At 52.8% G+C, this 18,016-nt stretch overlaps 2 non-coding genes across 2 annotated transcripts; both read right to left on the bottom strand.

Moving 5' to 3' along the window:
* Positions 1–9,138: 9,138 nt before the first annotated feature.
* On the bottom strand, positions 9,139–9,212 carry TRNAT-UGU. The gene has a single exon. It is a non-coding gene; the product is annotated as a tRNA-Thr (tRNA).
* A 1,767-nt stretch (positions 9,213–10,979) lies between these two features.
* TRNAS-GCU lies at positions 10,980–11,061 on the bottom strand. Its single transcript has one exon. It is a non-coding gene; the product is annotated as a tRNA-Ser (tRNA).
* Positions 11,062–18,016: the final 6,955 nt, after the last annotated feature.

Genomic DNA, 18,016 nt, shown 5'->3' with positions numbered 1-18,016 from the left:
AGTTTTGTGTCTCCCGGCTCTGGGCATGCGCAGATCGGGGGCGGGGCGGAGTGTGATCCGCTGCGGGGGGAGCGCCGCGCGCTGCCCCATTGTGAGCCGGGAGCCCGGGCGGGGCCGGGGGGGGGTCTGTGCCGGGGGCCCCTGAACCCCCCCAGGGGGCGGGGCCGGGGCCGGGCGGGGGTCCCGGCGGGGCTGGGAAAGGGGCGGGGGAAGTGTCGGTGCAGCCCGGACATGGCCGGGGAGGAGCCGGCGACCCCCGAGGAGCGGGGAGCGACAGGGGGGGGCTGAGACCCCCTCGGATTTACCGCTGCCCCCCCCGTGGGGACCCCCTGCCCCCCCGCCCTGCCCCCTTTCTCCCTAGAGAGCCACGAGCAGCCCCCAGGGTGACCCCTCCCCACCCCTGAGAAGTTCCCTGCCCCCGATTGTGCCCCATTTTATATCCCCTTCGCCAATGGCCAGTTCAGAGCTCGGGGTTGGGGGGTTTCCCCCCATTTCCCTGCAGGGATTTGTCCTTGTGCGGGTGGGAAATGGTTCCCCCGAGTGATTCCTGAGCTGGGCAGAGGCTGGGGGGGCCCTGAGACAGGGACACCTCTGGGCTGGGGGGGGCGGGGGGGCCTCTCTCTGCTGGCAACGGGGCCTGGGAAGGGCCAGGAAAGGGAGGGAGGAGCAAGCGTCCCCCATGGAGACGGCCCAGCCCCAGGTTTCCCAGTCCAGCTACTGCCCCCCTCCCCCACCCTGCCCAACCCAGCAGCCCCCCTGCCCCGTCACATTCCCAGACCCCCCAGCCAGCGACTTTCTGAGTCACAGCCAGCGACCTTCTGAATCCAGTCCCCTCCTTTCCCCGGTCAAAGCCACAGGGACCCAGGGCTCCCTCCTGGTCATGGGAATGTGAGGCAAGAAGAATCCATCCCATTCTGTTGTTGATTGAATATCACTGTATAATCCCCTCAAATTTCCCCTCTTTTCTCTTAAATGGTTGAATGGTGACATAAAATTGCCCCAGATGTTAATGTTTGTCCCTTATATTGGCAAATATTTAGTTTGTGCCCCATTTTCTCCTCTGTTCTGAAATACTGATATCGAATTCTCAAAAATCTTCCTGCTTTTCTCTCCAGGTGTGTGACTGAGATCAGGGCTCTTATCGTACTGAGCGTGGCCCTGTTCTGCCAGGTGCTGCAGAGACCCCAACTGAGATCTGGGCCCTGTTCTGCCAGGTGCTGCAGAGACCCCAACTGAGATCTGGGCTCTGATCTGCCAGGCACTGCAGAGACCCCAACTGAGATCTGGGCCCTGTTCTGCCAGGTGCTGCAGAGACCCCAGCTGAGATCAGACCCCACTGTTGTGCCAGGTAAAACTGAGACCTGGACCGAGATCACGGCCCCCCCTTGTGTCAGGCAGTGCACGACTGCGACTCAAAGTGCTGCATCCATTGTGCTGGGCACTTCAGAGACCTCAACTGAGATCTGTGTCCCCGTTGGGCCTCGCACTGCACTGATCCCAACCCAAATCATGTTGTACCACTGTACTGGGCACTGCACAGACCCTGACAGAGCTCCTGGCCCCACATTTTGCCAGGTGCTGCAGGGACCCCAAACAAAATCCGGGATCCTGTAATGCCGGGAGTTGCAGAGCCCCCGACTGAGATCAGGCCCCCAGGCTCTGCACAGACACTGACCAAGGTCAGGGTCCCCATTGTGACAGGTGCTGCACAGACACCCAGGGTATCTCTACCCTGCCATTAACCACCTCCCCCCCCACCCAGCTGGCCCATGGCAGCTGCCTCAGGCTCACAGGGCTCAGGCGAAGGGGCTGGTTAATTGCCGGGTAGATGTCTGGGCTCAGGTTGGGGCCAGGCTGTAGGACCCTGCGAGGTGGGAGGGTGCCAGACCTTGGGCTGCAGCCCCAGCCGGAACTTCGACACCACCATTAAACAGCCCTGCGGCCTGAGCCATGTGAGCCCAAGTCAGCGGGCACGGGCCAGCCGCCGGTGTCTGACTGCAGTGTGGACATGCCCACAGTGACAGAGAGGCCTTGCCACAAAAAGCTCAAAGGCTAAATAGGCCAATGGTGGGAGGCGAGTCTCCATTTTACAGATGGGGAAACTGAAGCTCCAAGAGCTGAAGTAATTTGCTGAAGTTTGCATAGAGAATTTGGGGCAGAACTGGGAACTGAACCCAACTTGTTTGAATTCTTGCTTCTCCTCTTAACCCCAAGCCCAGCGTGTGTGTGTACAGCTTGTTTTGGGCTGTGTCTGCCTTGCATTGGCTTCCAAGGGAGGCTGTGGCATTTCCTTCACTGGAGGTTTCTAAGATCAGGTTAGAGATACACCAGTCTGGGAATGTCTAGGGATACTTGGTCCTGCCTCAGCACAGGGGGCTGGAGTAGACGCCCTCTCAAGATCCCTTCCAGGCCTACACTGAAATATTTCTGTTTTGTGCTGTGCCCTGTTCTATGCTGAGCTGTTTTGCATGGTGCCATTTGTGACTGCACCATGTTGTGTTGCATAGTTTTATGGTGCATTTGTTTTGCCTCAGTGTATTTGGTGCCTGTGTTGTGCTGGTTTGAGTTGAGCTCTTTTCATTGTGTAATTTGGTCCTAGGGTGTATTAGTTAGCATTGTGTTGTTTTCTTTTCCTTTGTATTGTCATTGTATGCTGTGTTTTTTTTTTTTCCTGAATTGCCTGACATGTTGTGGGTTTTACTCAGTACGTTGTGTTTTATACGTATCTATTTCATAGCATCAGAGACATGTAGGGCTGGGCAGGAGCTCAAGACGTCATCAAGTCCAGCTCTCTCTGCGGGGGCAGGACCAAGTCTATGTAGATTCCTCTGACAGAGCTTTGTCCTACCTGCTTGTCACGGAGCCCCCGGGCGCTGCTCTGGAACTGCTCCTCACGAAGCCAGGCAGGACTTTGGGGAGCCTCTTCTCCCTTGGAGCAGACTGTCTCCAGGGTAAGAAGCTCCCACGGCTTCACCTCCTGGGTCTCTCCTTGGAGCATTCAACATATGCCCCTCTGTGTGCTTCCCACAGCGAGCCCGCCCAGGTGGGGTCCTGGGGAAGCCACAGGGTCCTGCCCCCCCACTTCGCAGTCAGACGTGACTCTTAGCCAGCCAGTAACACAGAGGTTTATTCGATGACAGGAACACGGTCTAAAACTGAGCTTGTAGATACAGAGAATTGGACCCCTCAGCCGGGTCCATTCTGGCTCGCTGGGCCCCAGGTCTGCCCTCACTCCTCGTCCCCAGCCAGCTCCCAAACTGAAACCCCCTCCAGCCCCTCCTCCTCTGGACTTTGTCTCTTTGCCGGGCCAGGAGGTCACCTGATCTCTCTGTTCACCTTTAGCTATCTCTTGCGGGGAAGGGCCCCAGCCATTTGTTGCTAGGATACAAAGTGTCGGCCATTTATGCACACTGGAGACTTAAGAAATGCCTAGGGGAAACTGAGGCACCCACACAGTATTCAGAGGAAACATTCAGAAGAGCCCCACTTCGTCACACTGCTCTTAAAAACTTCCAGGGAAAGAGACTCCACAGCCCCTCTTGTAAGACCATTCCAGAGCTGAGCAAGGACTGTCCCTCTCTGTCTGTGCAGCGCCCAGCGCAACGCAGGTGCTGATCTCAGTCAGGGTCTCTGCCGTGCGCAGCACGATGGGCCCTGAGCTCCAGCAGTGTCTGTGCAACGCAAGGCACAGCTTATAGACTCACAGACTTTAAGGCCAGAAGTACTAACCCTTCCCTGTGTCTACTGGAAATACCTCGCCTGATGCATCCTAGGACGGCATTAGCCTATTTCACGGCCACACCACACTGGCAGCTCATAATTATCCTGTGATCAACCAATGCACTTAGGTCTTTCTCCGCCATCACTTCCAACTGATAAGTCCCCCGCTCATTGCAAAATTTCTTGTCAATAGTCCCTAAGTGCATAATTTTGCAATATTAATTTTCATCCCATTTCTATTACTCCAGCTTTCAAGGTCATGCAGTTCTTCTGGTATGATTTTCTTGTCCTCCATAGTGTCACACTCCTACTTTTTGTGCCAAGGTCACTAATAGAAATGTTGAGTAAGATTGGTCCCAAAACTGATCTCTGAGGAACTCCACTAGTAACCTCCCTCCAGCCTGACAACTCGCTGTTCAGTATGACTCTCTTGTAGACTCCCCTTTAACCAATGCTTTATTAACCTTTCAGTTCTCATATTAATCCCCATCTTCTCCAATTTAACGACTAGTTTCCCACGTGGAACTGTATCAGATGCCTGTATCAAATGCCAGGTTTCTCTGGCACCATCTGCCGTGTGTAACACCATGTTTTATTTATTTATAGTGCTGAAGGCTGGATGGAACTGTTAGCAATGGCTGAGAATGGCCATGTGGAGGTTGGGGAGGGGATGGCAGACAGTGGGGAGGTGCGGGAGGGGATGGGATGTTGGAGGTGTATCTGGGATTTTGTTTTGTAGGAGTCCATGTCTCTGCTCCCTGTGGCCGTGGTGCCTTCCGTACCAAAGCAGCACGTCAGTAGAGCAGGCGCACACACCATAGCTCCGTCTGGAACACGCAGCGTTCACTGCCAGACAAGCTGGGCGATTTTTCACGGGCCCAGCTTGATATGCCTGGCTGGGGTGGGTTCAGTTGGACGGGAGTCTGGGGCTCTGATAGTTTGGGATGTTCCTTTTTGCATAGTCAGTTCTTTCCCTTTATTGTTTTACCCCCACCTATGCCCGATGCCGCTCCCTTCTTAACTTGCCTTGGTTATTTCAGTTCCAGTTTGTAAATGGGATCTAAGAATTGCAAAACGGAATGAAAGATAAACAAACAGAACCATTTGAATTTTGGCACCTAGCTGGTAGAACGATACCTCGTGAAGGTCGGCTGTAATGACCTGGTTCCCTACAGCATTTTCTGGTGGGGTGGATAAAGCAATGTCAAAGAGCCAAAAGCATTTTTGAGGGCCAAAGGGCTAAACGCATGAGAACTGAACTGACACCTAATTTCCATTTCTTAATGCCTAAAATTTTGACACTCGCTCTCACCATCTTTTTTTTTTTAAAGCGATGCACAGCACACAGACAAGTTAATCATGAAAGCTCACCCATTATTGACTGCTTTGTGTTGCATGAGCATCTCATTAAGCACCTAATTACAACTGTGCCACTGTAAGTGGAAATGTATCAACCCAGCTTAGCTCCAACGTGTTTAGATGTGAATGAAAAGTTTCTAAATGAAGTACATGGCAGGATGTTTAATGGGGGAAAATACATTGAAGTGCCTCTACCCAGTCCGGTTGGACAAATCTGCTCCCAGTCCCCCATCAGCTGTGCCCTCTCCCAGCCTAAGTGATTTCTACTGCAATTCTTCACCCTCCTCGTCAAGGCAGGGGGTTGGCGCTGCAGCCCCTAAGGTACCTGCGTTAATCACTGTCTCACACTGGGGCTATTTAGATTTCAGGGAGTGTGTCAGAGTGTCACCTTCTGATCATGCTACTGCCCTCCGCAGAGCTCCCAGACAGGAGCTACATCACGAGGGGGTTACGGTACTGAGAGTAAAATACATCACAGGGAGGGTGTAATTATCCTGAAATGAAGCATTACAGTCCAGGAAGTGAAGGAATTCAAGTACTTCATTACTTTAAATGATACTTGAAAGGATTGTTATGAATAAGTTGCAGTAAATGTTGATTTCACTGTACACACTCAGATGAAAAACTATTTCTATAGGTAAAATACAGAAATGCTTCTGGAGAAAGTCCAGTTTGATTTAAGGATATTTACACTGTATATTACGTGTGACATTGACAATTTCTCTTTGAACAGTTCTATGATTTGGCTTTTGGAATCGCAACAGTTACTGTTATTAAATAATTGTTGTCTGACGACCCCCATAACTTCCCACAGCTCTGAACACTGAAATTGTAAACATTGAAAAAAGGGCTTAAAAATAAATATCGCTATCAATTGAAATTAACAGAAAGAAATAGACAAAATTTATTTTGTCAAACCCACCTAACAGCAAATGCAATATGCTAGGGGATGGAAATTCACAACCAAGGCACCAACCTTAATTCTGCCCTGTAGTGACACCAGGCAATTGCCGTAGGGCTACGAATTAGGCATTTCAGTGTATAAAGGTCCAGATTAGATTATACTGATTTGTAAAGACACGTGAAATCTTTCCCTCAGAATATCACCTTCACTAGGTTTTTTTTTTTTTTTTATTGGTGATTCATTCTATCAGTTATGAAGTGGCCGTTTCAGATTTCTGGCGAGTGTCTGTAATTTTGCACTAGGGGGCAGGTCCTTGGAGAAACGGAACCTTGATTTCATTTTAACTTCTCCATGCTCAGCAGCTTCTGGAATTTGGTTCAAAGTATTTACATGTTTCCCTGCCCTGTTCTTAAAAGTGCCGCTATAGAAAGCGGGGAAGGGCAGGAACTCACTGCAGTCGCTGAGTCCCTTAGATATTTATAGCTCATAGGAAGGAGGACGGGGATTGGTGGGTGTCTGGGGATTTAATGATAAACACACAAATATCATTGTTCTTAGTGAATTTTCATCTTCTAATTCCCATAACCCACTAATGATCCCTGGCTGCCCCCGGCAGTCTGGGGAGGGAGAACTAGTAAACTCCTGTGGCCAGTGTGGAACCTAACGCACAAGGATCTTTCCGTGGCTGCCTCAAAGTCACCCAGAGTGAAATTCACTTCCCTGGATAAATCCCTAGTTGCTGGGCTCTGCAGAGGGGTGGGGAAGTGAATTCCATTCCCCATTCTTGAGCATGGACCCCCCTCCAATCCTCACCCCAATCGCAGACAGTACCCCTGCCTTCCCCTGCAGTGACGGACCCACTTGATGCTGCCAGAGCCATCTGCCATGGGACCTGGAGGGGACAGAGGCCCAGCTCCAAAACCGCTACCCCTGCCCACAGCCCCCAAGCTGTGCTGGAGTTGCCCTGACTTTCCAGTCTGCAAATGGGTCTAGCTGTACCCAGCCCATGCACACACCACACACAAACTTCCTCACAACACACATCCCAGGCTGGGGAAAGACCATCTGGGGCTGGCTGCAGTCTCCCTTTGCTGCTGTGAGAGGAATGGGGTGGTCCCTCATATAGGACACAAACATACCTGGAGCAGAAGAGAAATGTTGTTTCTTCCAGGGGCTTGAAACTGTTTGATTTAGAGTCCTGAGCTCTGTCTTCCTGTTCGTCTCCTTCTGCCACTTTCAGATCTCTTGGAGAGACAAGGTAGGTGAGGTCTTTTCTTTTAGAACCAATTAAAATCCCTCTCTTTGATATCTTGGGACCAACATGGCTACAACGAGTCTTTTCCATTTGTACCCGCTTCCCCTCTCATCTCCCCCTGAGCTGAGACTGTCCCATGTGATGGGAGAATAAGGGTTCAGTCCTGTAACTGGATTGGGTCGTGCCAGCACTGACGGGAGTGAAAGCCTGTGTGCGTTAATGACAGCAGCAGCTCTGGGACTCGGCGCATAGGGAGAAGAGATGGGGATGAGCAGGTTATCTTTGTGCCGGGTGTGAGTTACTCGTGTGGGAATTCTGGGCCACTGCGTACGCACAGAATTCACGTCCAGTGCAGAATTTCATTTTTTTTGCATGAACAAAATAAATTCTGCCTGAGAAGTGCTGCAGTTCTGCCTTTCACCCACCCTGTTGCACCAGAACAGGCAGCAGCCAGCTGGGTTCATCTTGGTGGGAAATTGTTGCCCGGAGCTAGACCCCAAATGGGAAGAGAGTTAGTGGGTGCAGCTTGGGAGAGTCCTGAGACACGTCTGTCGCTGGGGGTGGGGACAGGGTGGTCATTCTCTACTGGCAAGAGGGTGTGGAAAGGGCACAGGAGGAGCCAGTGTCCCCTATGGAGACTGCCCAGCCCCAGGTTATCCAGTCCCAGGCGCTTCTTCCCCCACCGTACCCCAAACCTCTTCACCCCTCCCGCCATCAGTTGCCAGGCTTCCCTCGCTCCCCCTTCCTGACTGGCAGAGACCCTCTGAGCCAGTCGTGTGTCAGGGCTCAGCCCTCTGGCTGAGGCCTCAGGGCACTTTCTCCCCCTCTCGGGGCACCATGCCACAGGGGCCCCACAAATCTACATTGCTCAGGCTTTGGCTTCAGCCCTGGTGGTGGGGCTCAGGGCCCTGGACTTCAGCCCCATGCGCTGGGTCTTCAGCTTTCTGCCCTGGGCCTCAGCGAGTCCAATGCCGGCCTTGCTTGGCAGCCCCCCTGAAACCTGCTAGTGTCCCCTGAGCGGGCCCAGGACCCCTGGTTGAGAACCACCGCCTTACCCCTGGGCTTACATTGCAGTGTAGACATACCCTGAGAAGGCATCTATACTGTGATAAAATCCCTGTGGCCCGGCTGGCCTGGATGATCTGATTTGGGCTCCTGGGGCTCAGACTGGAGCGCAGGCTTCGAGACCCTCACCCCTCATGGGGTCTCGGAGGCCACACTGTAATTTTATAACCCTGCAGCACAAGCCCCACAAGCCTGAATCAACTGACCCAGGGTTTGAGAATAGTGACTTGGGTGTGTTAATGGCAGTGTAGACATAATGCTAGGCTATGTCCACACTGCGATGAAACACCCACGGCTGCCCCGTGCCAGTGCAGGCTCCCAGGCTAGGGCCGTGGGGTGGTAAATTTGCAGTGTAGACATCTCAGCTCAAGCTCAGCCCTCAAGTTTGGGAGGGAGTTTAGCAAGCAAACAAGGTAAAATGGCAGTGGAGTATTACCCTGGACTCAACGGCATTTCTCCATTGTTCTGTCTGCTTTGGGGCAGGGACAATAACACGTCCTGTTCCATTCGTTATTTCAAAGGGTGGTTTAGGATGTTCGTTCTCACACACGGTGCACAAAGCAGGACTCAACCCTCGGAGTAAACTAAATGAGCTGCTCACAGATTCTGCAAGCCACAATGAGCCATTTGGTGTGAGAGCCCAGACCTGCCCCTGTCCCAGAGGGAGGGGGGTTTATCTGTGTTGGGCTGGACCACTGACCTACCAGCTCTTAACTCTCAGACTTTCAGTAATTCTGTTATCAGTATAATTTAAACAGCCATACTGGGCTGGACCAAAGGCCCATTTAATTCTCTGACAGTAGCCAATACCAGGTGCCCCAAGAGGTACTCAACAAGGCACCACTGGGAGTTGAACCCAGGATCTCCTGTTTACAAGGCAGGTGCTTTAGCCAGCTAAGCCATGGTGCCTGCCTGTAGCTAAAACACACTGCCCACACCTGACTCCCTGTCATTGCCACTGGGGCCTGACAAGTATTGCTTGTGTTTGGATTCTGCAAAGCAGAGGAGCAGGTGAGGTTTTCCTTGCAAGGTGGGTGGGTGGGTGGGTGTGTGTGTGTGTGTGTGTGTGTGAGAGTGAGAGAGAGAGAGAGAGAGAGAGAGAGAGAGAGAGAATCTTTGGCCAGGTCTGCACTACATAGTTATTTCAGTATCATTATATTGCTCAGGTGTGTGAAAAATACACAATGGTCCCTCGGTCAGCAGCTTGTGGCTGGTGTACACACTGCAATGCCACGTCTGGGGACAAAACTGCCCTGTTTTGGTGACAAAATAAAACCACCTCGACGAGAGGCCTAGAGCTTTGTGCAGCAAACTTAAAGTGACACATTGTCAGTGTAAATGCTGCTGGTCATTATCTCACCATAACTGGCCTCCACCAGTATCTCACCATGCCTGCCGTGAACTCACCTGCCCTGCATTCCTGCTACAGAGGCTGGGCCCCTCCCCTTTCATAGCTCCAGAAAGTTCTGACAGCTGAGCCACTATCTACACCGGGATTAGGTTGATAGAACTGCATTGTCAGCCTAAGTAATGTAATTACACCAACCTAATTTCATAGTGTAGACCTGTCCAAAGAATCACACAAACACCTGGGGAGCAAAACTTCACCTGCTCCTCTGCTTTACAGAAGCCAAACACAAGCAATACTTGTCAGGGCCCAGTGGGGACTGGCAGAGAGTCAGGTATGGGCAAACACACTGCTTTAAATAACAGCAGGTACCGTGGTTTGGCTGGTTAAAGCACCTGCTTTGTAAACAAGAGGCCCTGGGTTCAACTCCCAGTGGTACCTTGGTGAGTGGCTTTTTGGGGCACCTGGTATTGGATACTGTCAGAAGACAAGATTCAGAGCTAGATGGACCTATGGTTTAAATTACACTCGCAGGCACTGATAATAGAGTTACTGAAAGTTTGGGTGTTAAGAGCTGATAGGTCAGTGGTCCAGTACCCTCAATGTGGTTTTAGCTGGAAACACACCTGGAGGACAAAGACTGAACTGAACTGATTCAGAAATCAGAAGAGAATAATAACAATAATACTTTCAAACTCTCCCCAAACAGATTAGTATTGGTTTTTCAGTTTGGGGAATTTTGTTTTCTCAGTCAGACCTTGCCAAGGGAAGCAGGGAGAAAATGTTTGAGTTGCCTCCTTCAGAACAGCTTGGCCTAGACACTAGCTCTGGTTCACTGCTCTGGCCTTGCTCGGGTTGAGGGTATTTTAATAATTTGGGCAGGTCCCAGGGTGTTTGGAGGAGATGATGAGGATGTTCCCTTTTGAGATAGCAACAAAGAATCCTGTGGCACCTTATAGACTAACAGACGTTCTGCAGCATGAGCTTTCGTGGGTGAATACCCACTTCTTCAGATGCAAGGACTTGCATCTGAAGAAGTGGGTATTCACCCACGAAAGCTCATGCTGCAGAACGTCTGTTAGTCTATAAGGTGCCACAGGATTCTTTGTTGCTTTTACAGATCCAGACTAACACGGCTACCCCTCTGATATCTTTTGAGATAAAAACTAAGAAATACAGGACTAGAAAATTTTTCTTTTTTTAAGAAATCTGGGATTTAGACATTTTATTTAAAGCAAGAGAGTTCTGAGTTTCTGTTTGCAAGAAGCAACATTGTACCAAAGGGGAACATGGTTGTCTACAAAGGAGGAGTAATGACTAAATGCATCTGATGAGGATGGGATTCGAACCCATGCGTGCAGAGCACAATGGATTAGCAGTCCATCACCTTAACCACTCAGCCACCTCATCTGAGCTAGCAAGAAAAAGACAGGAGGCAAAATCTAAGGCCAGCAGAGATAGGGACAATAAGGAGTTTCTAAACACTAAGCGGAAGCAGAGGCTGAATGAGCTCCCCCCTTACATCTAGTGAGGAGCTGGGGGAAAGACTTCAGGAACAGACCGTGTTTGCACAGACACACCTACTTTGCCTAGCTATGCAGCATGATGGGGCCGCTTTCCCAAAATGACCAGAAGAACAAGAGCCACATCCAGCTGCAGTTCAGGAATCTGATGACCAAAGAGCCAATAAATGTTCTGAGGGCTGGTATAAAATGCCTTCTAGGGAGCTATTGAACAAGCTCTACCTGTTTAGCTTATCAAAAGAAGATTGAAAGGTGACTTCACTGAAGTGTTGAAGTGCCATATTGGAGAGAAAAGATTGGATATTAAAGGGCTCTTTAATCCAGTAGAGAAAGGCCTAACAAGACCCAATGGCTGGAAGGTGAAAAGAGACAAATTCATATTACAACTAAAGCACAAATAGTCAACACCGAGGATGATTCACCACAGGAACAATCTCCCAAGGAAAGTGGTGGATTAGCCATGACCTGATGTGATTTCATGAAGACTAGCTGCCTTTCTGGAATGTGTTTGCCCCAAAAGTAGATATTGTGTCATACAGGAGGCCTGTGTTATGCAGGGGGTCAGATTAGATGACAACAAAGTCTCCTGACAACAAAGTCGACTAATTTCTGAAAAACTGAGTGTAGCATTGGGAGCAGCGTCTGATGTTTTCCTGTCTAGCCGGCTTGCTTCCTAGAACGAACGCTCCTTGAGTGGGGTGATCCAAGGGAGTAGCTCAAACCTCCAAAGTGCCTGGGCAGGGACAGGGCATTAGCACAGCAAGGGAGGGGTGTGGCAGTGACATCACAAAGGCTTTTTGCAGGACCTCAGACTATTAGTCAAATGTGGTGGGGAGGTGGTGACCTCACAGAGAGATGCTGACATCAGCCAAGCAGGACAGGGGCGAGGGGCCAGGGAAACCTCAGAGATCCCTGTGGCTTTGCTTCAGCAAGTGTCCTTCTCGAGGTCTCTCTTTCAGGACTGAGAGAGTATTCGGGTTCACGTACGTGAGCACCAGGAGGAACCTCTTTTGAGTTTTCAGAACCCCCCGAAATTACCCTGGGACCAGCATGATCTGCCTCCGCCCTGCCCTGCTCCGCATGTATTCGGAGTGAGTCAGTTTCCCTGTCCCAACATGTGTCCTGCCCTGTGTCTCTTTTCCTCCCCAGCTCCTTCCAAACCAGCCCATTTCCCTGCACCCTGGACTGGGGCTCTGCCAACCCCCCGTCGCCCCTCCTGCCCCCAATATCGCCCGGCCCCGACAGGTCTCTAGGGCTGGATCCCTCCCTCCCTCCGTCTCCCCTCATTTCCTGCCTCTGGGGGGGTCTATGGAGATGGGCCTTTCCTCTGCCATCCCTCTCCTACCCCCATATCCCGCTGCCTCTAGGGGTCTATGGGGCTGGGTCTCCTCCTCCAGCCCCTCCCCTGCCCCCAATACCCCTCTGGGGCTCTGTGGGGCTGGGGCTGGGGCTCTCTCCCTGCCTCTGTGCTCCCCCCTGCACACGATGTCCTGGGAATGACTCAGTTTCCCTGGACCAACATTTCACACACCCCACCCCCACATGTCTCCCTCCACCCCACCCCATTTCTCCTGCACCCCAGGCTGGGTCTCTGCCAATCCCCCTTCTCCCCTCCAGACCCCAAAATCTCCCTGCCCGTATGGGTCTACGGGGGTGGATCTCTCCCTCCCCCTTCTCCCCATCCCCTCATCCCTTCCCCCAATGTCTCCCTGCCCCAGGCTGTCTATGGGGCTGGGTCTCTCCCTGAAGCCCCGCCCCCAGCGCGGGGCTCACAGACAATCCCCGCCCGGCGGCTGTGACGTGTGGTGACGTGCTCACTCCCCGCAGGGGGCTCATTCACTGGAGACCAAAACGACAGAAGGTGTCACGTGTCCATGGGCGGGGCTATGCAGATGAGCAGTGTCTGGCGGCAGGACGCAGAGCAGCGAGAGGAACCGAAGGAGCCCGGCGGAGAGAATTCTCTGCGTGTGGACAGAATCCGGTGTGGGGAGTTCGTGCTGTGGGTGCCTGCGCCGGAGTCACTTCGGGGCAGTGATTGCTACTGAGCTGCATATTGACCAAAGGCGTGTGAATGGGGTGTGGTGCCTGGCCGGGAGCAGCTCATGGTGAAAAGAAAGCAGCAGATCCTGTCCTAGCAGTGGTTTGTGGGGCTATGGGGGTTTCTTTGCAACCATGAGTGGGATTGTTGTGGGTGCAACTAGACCCTCTTCCTTCTCTGGTGGGGCGGGGCTTCTACTGTCTGCCTTGGGGAAGGGGAGGTCCATGATGTCACAGCCCATGGGGGAGGGTTTTGAATCATGTTTCTGAAGTGGGAGAGCAACTTCCCCGGCTCCCACTCACTCTCCACTAGGGGGCTGGGCTGGGATCTCTAGGGAGGGGAGCACAAGAAAAAACAGTCTCCCCTATGGAACCCAGGAGTCCTGGCTCCCTCCTGCTCTAGACCCCCTCCACTCCCTGGGCCACGGATAGAACCCAGGTGCCCAGCCCCCTCCTGCTCTGAACACTCGACCCCACTCCCCTTCCAGGGTGGTGCAGGGGTCACTGGGTCCTGTCTCAGCTCTGCGAAGGGCCGTGACTGATTTTCCCAAAGTGCTTCCTTCTGAATGCAGCACATCTACCCCACCCCCGCCCGGCCCGGTCGCTGCCCACCCCCGTGTGGGGGCACCAGCACTGTGCCGGGTCGTGATGGGAAATTGTCCAAGCTGGCCCAGGAGAGACGTGTGTGTCCCTGCTGCCCCCTGCTGGTGGGGCTGAGCCCCGCTCTGTGTGTGTGTGTGTGTGTGCACGTGTGGTGGCTTTGCAGGATTTTTTATCCTGCAGCAAGTGACACACACACACACATTGACGCACAAAGGGACTCACACAATCCCAAGAACACTCACACACAACACACCCAGACGGGCATGCTAGCCCAGCCCCCAAAGAGAGAAACAATCACACCCCAGCCACACTCACAATCACCCCACACACCAGACTATTCGAATCGTGCTCAGAGACACAACCGCACACAGTTCACTCCCACTCCTCCCAACACAAAGACCTCCTGCCCCACACAGCATGTGCTGAGGCCTGTGGAACTCACTGTCACTGGACAGCTACTGATGAGAATGGACCTTTCCAGGAGACCAATAGACGTAGCCGTGGCGACAGAGGGGGCTGGGTTCCCAGGGTCTGACCGGGCTGAGACTGGTTCTGACTTAGAGGGTCTATCCAGCTGGGGGCAGCGTGACACACACACAAACCCACCAGCGCCTTTCTTAGCAGGTCTCCCAGGCCATCCCCCGCCCCGCTCCCGGTTGGGTAACAAAGGGGCAGTATGGGCCACTGGGCCGTGTCGCAACCCGGCCCCAGCCCCTCACTCCCACACGCTGGTGAGTTGAGTAACTGCTGAGAGATTGCACAAGAGAGAGTCAGAGCCAGGGAGAGAACCCAGGAGTCCTGGCTCCCCCCCCCCCCCCGACACACACGCTAACCCCTGGACCCCACTCCCCTCCCAGGGCTGGAGATAGAACCCAGGAATTCTGACCACCAACCCCCCTCCCCCGCTCTGACCACTAGACCCCACACTCCCCTTTTAGATTTTAGTCCCGCTGCCTCTTCTATCCACCCACCCCACCTGTCCATCCCTTTGCTGCAGGTTTCTGGGGTGTCACCCTTGCTCTGCACTCCCCCAGTGCAGCCCAAGGCTTTTCCTCCCCCCAACCACACATCCTCTCCCCCTCGTGCTGGATCATCTGCTTGGCCCCCTGCCCCCTCTCGGGGTGCGCTGCCAGCGGCGTGGCTGGGGATTGTGCAATGGCCCAGCACCAGGCAACAGAACGGACACCACATGCCCTGCCCGCCTCACCTGAGCTGCTCTCCAGGTGCATCGGAGCCCAGTGCACCGCACCTGGGCCCTCCTGCCCCATAGGAGGTGAGCTGCAGCCCCCGCCACACTCCGCAGAGGGGAGAAGGGTCAGGCCGGCCAGCCCTTGTAAGATGGGGAAATCACCACCGGGTCAACGGTATGGGGCTGTGACATATAGAGAAACGGTTGTTGCACCGGCAGAGGGCAGCTGACCATTCGCACACACATACACAATTGCAAACATACACAAACACCCACATAAATCCAGCCAACATCAACACAGCTACTAACAGATGCAAATACATGCACAAATCCAGCCACATGAACACACACACATTTGCACAGCCACAAACACAACCCCCAGAGCTGTAATAACACCCCCCCACACACACAAAACCCTTGCAGAAAACCACACAAACACATGCAAAAATCAATTCATCCATCCATCCACCCACCCACACATACACCGTCCCCATTCTGTGCACACACCTTGGGTCACTGTGACACTGAAGACTTCAGTTGGATGGGGGGCCCAGCACCATGTGTCTTTCCAAGCAAGGTTGAGCAATTTCCTCTGTGTGGCCTCATGCAGGTGATGGCTGATTTCCCCAATTTACAGCCAGTGGTAAGCTCCAGCCAGTTCACACCCATTCACAAGAACCGGTTGTTAAGTTTAGAAGCCTTTTTAGAAGCGGTGGTTCCAGGACAACGGCTTTAAAAAGCTTTTAAATTTAACAAAGGCTCATACAGCTGTCTGCCTGGCCCCAGCTCACCTCCCCCTCTTCCCTGAGTGCTTTACCCTCCTTCTTCTCTGCTTCCTGCAAATCAAATGTTCATAGGAAGCCAGAAAAAAGCAGCAGGCAGGTAAGCTGGGCGCGGGGGTGGAATAGCTCCCTCTGGCCCTGGCCGAGTGCCCCAGCCCGGTCCCAGCCAAGCACCCCCAGCTCGGGCCCGGCCTGGGGAGTTGGGCCTCGGGCCCCGGTGCTGGCTGAGCAGCTCTGGCCCCGGTGCCGGCCCGGCCCGGGGAGTCGGGCCCCGCAGGGCCGGTTGAGGTCCCGGCGGAGTGGACCCGGTCCCGGCCCCAGGCAGTGTGGTCAGGGGGGTGGGGGCTGGGAGCCGGTCGGGGGTTTTTGGTTGGTTGGGGCGGGGGGGTTGGGGGGCCGGGCGGTCAGCGGGCAGGCCCCAGGGGGATTGACGGGGGCAAGGATCCCGGGGGGCAATCAGGAAGGAGCAGGGGTTGGATGAGGTGCTTGGGGCACTCAGGGACAGGGAGAAGGGGTGGTTGGATGGGGCAGGGGTCCCGGGGGGCCATCAAGAATGAGAGGAGGGGTTGGATGGGGCTGCAAAGGGCAGTCAGGGGACAGGCAAAGGGGGGGATGGGTCAGGGGTCCTGGGTGGGGTGTCAAAAACATGGGGGGTTGGATGGGGCATGACCTCCTGGGGGGGCACGACCCCCTCATGAGGTGAGAAGGAGGGAACCGGTTGTTAATATTTTGGCAGCTCATCACTGCTTACAGCATAGTGACAACCATACTACACAATTCTTATAACTTCATATGCATGAATGGTATACATAGATGGGTAGAGAAATGACTTTCAGCAGATCATATCCTTTCCCCTGATACCTTACAAGTCATGCTCTATATGTAAGATCACGATTATATGAAAATGAGGAATATGGGGGTTACAGCCGCTCCCCCAAAGGTCTAGAATGTCACACTAAGATTCTATTTTCATTTACGTAACCAACTTTGACCTCTCTGCCTAACACTTATAATCACTTACAATCTATCTTTCGGTAGTTAATAAACTTATTTTAATGTTTTATACTTGTGAAATTGTCCAAAGTGCTTGGGAAAGCTGCTCAGATTAAAAAGGCTGGTGCATGTTCACTTTCTTTTTGAGGAAGTGGTGAATTAATTAATGAGCTTGCACTTTTCAAGAGATTTTGAGCAGTGTAAGATGGTACATGTCTGAGGTGCAAGGCTGAGGGCTGGGGAGATATGCTGGTGTCTCTCTATGTATAATTGAGGAGTGGCTTATAGAGCATTCATGCAACTTAGTTGGGTGCATTGCTGCATGTTGTTGGCTGAGTGATCACAGCACATGGAGGGGGTTTTGCTGCTTGTCACTACTGCAGCATTGTAAGACACAGCCCAGGCTGGAGAGAGAAGAGGACAGAGCAGTTCCACAGTTTGGGATTGTACCCCACGGATCCCACCACACAGAGACCCTGCTGTGACCAGCCGTGGTAATACTGTGCTTAGTGCTCTGCCTTGTAGCTTCAACAGCTGCACATGCAAGATGAGTTACAGTGACCTTGACCTTGTTTCCATGTTTATCCAAAGCCTCCTTTTGACAGTTGTCAGCAAAAAGACCCGTTTCTTTTGCAAGCATTTGTATGGCTAGCCAGAGTCGGGCTTCTCCATTAACAAAAAAGATTGACCAAAAGGGGACAAGAGGAGGCACGTTCAGCAAGGCAGCACTGGATGCTGGATCCTGAATCTGCTCTTTATCCAGCAGCTCTCTTGGCAAGCTCTGCCATGGTGCCACGCTCTGGGACTCCTCCCCGAAGTGCTCCATTTTTCATCAACAATAACATGAAAGGTGAAAGGACTGTCACTCTCCATTTCCTGCAAGCCCTGCAGAGAACCCTCTAGAAGGGGCTCTGTGCACAGATATCCCCAGTGAATTGCATGGCTGCACAACACAGGCTCTCCTGTCACAGCAGATTGCAGCGGAAGCAACCTCCTTGTCAATGCCAATAGCCTTTTCATCAACACCAGACTGAGGATTTGACTCTCTCCAATGCTCCGTTGGAAAGAAGCCTTTTCCTTCACAAGCAATTACTTGGATTGTCAAGAGAGGTCTCTTCTGTTTCCTAGGAAGACACAGGAAAATGTGAGCAGAGGAGACAAAAGCTATAGAACAAGGCACCACTAGGAGTTGAACCCAGGATCTCCTGTTTACTAGACAGGTGGTTTAGCCTATTAAG

This window comes from Mauremys reevesii, linkage group 12 (assembly GCF_016161935.1).
Source record: "Mauremys reevesii isolate NIE-2019 linkage group 12, ASM1616193v1, whole genome shotgun sequence".
NCBI lineage: Eukaryota > Metazoa > Chordata > Testudines > Geoemydidae > Mauremys > Mauremys reevesii.
This window is presented reverse-complemented; position numbering and strand designations above follow the sequence as displayed.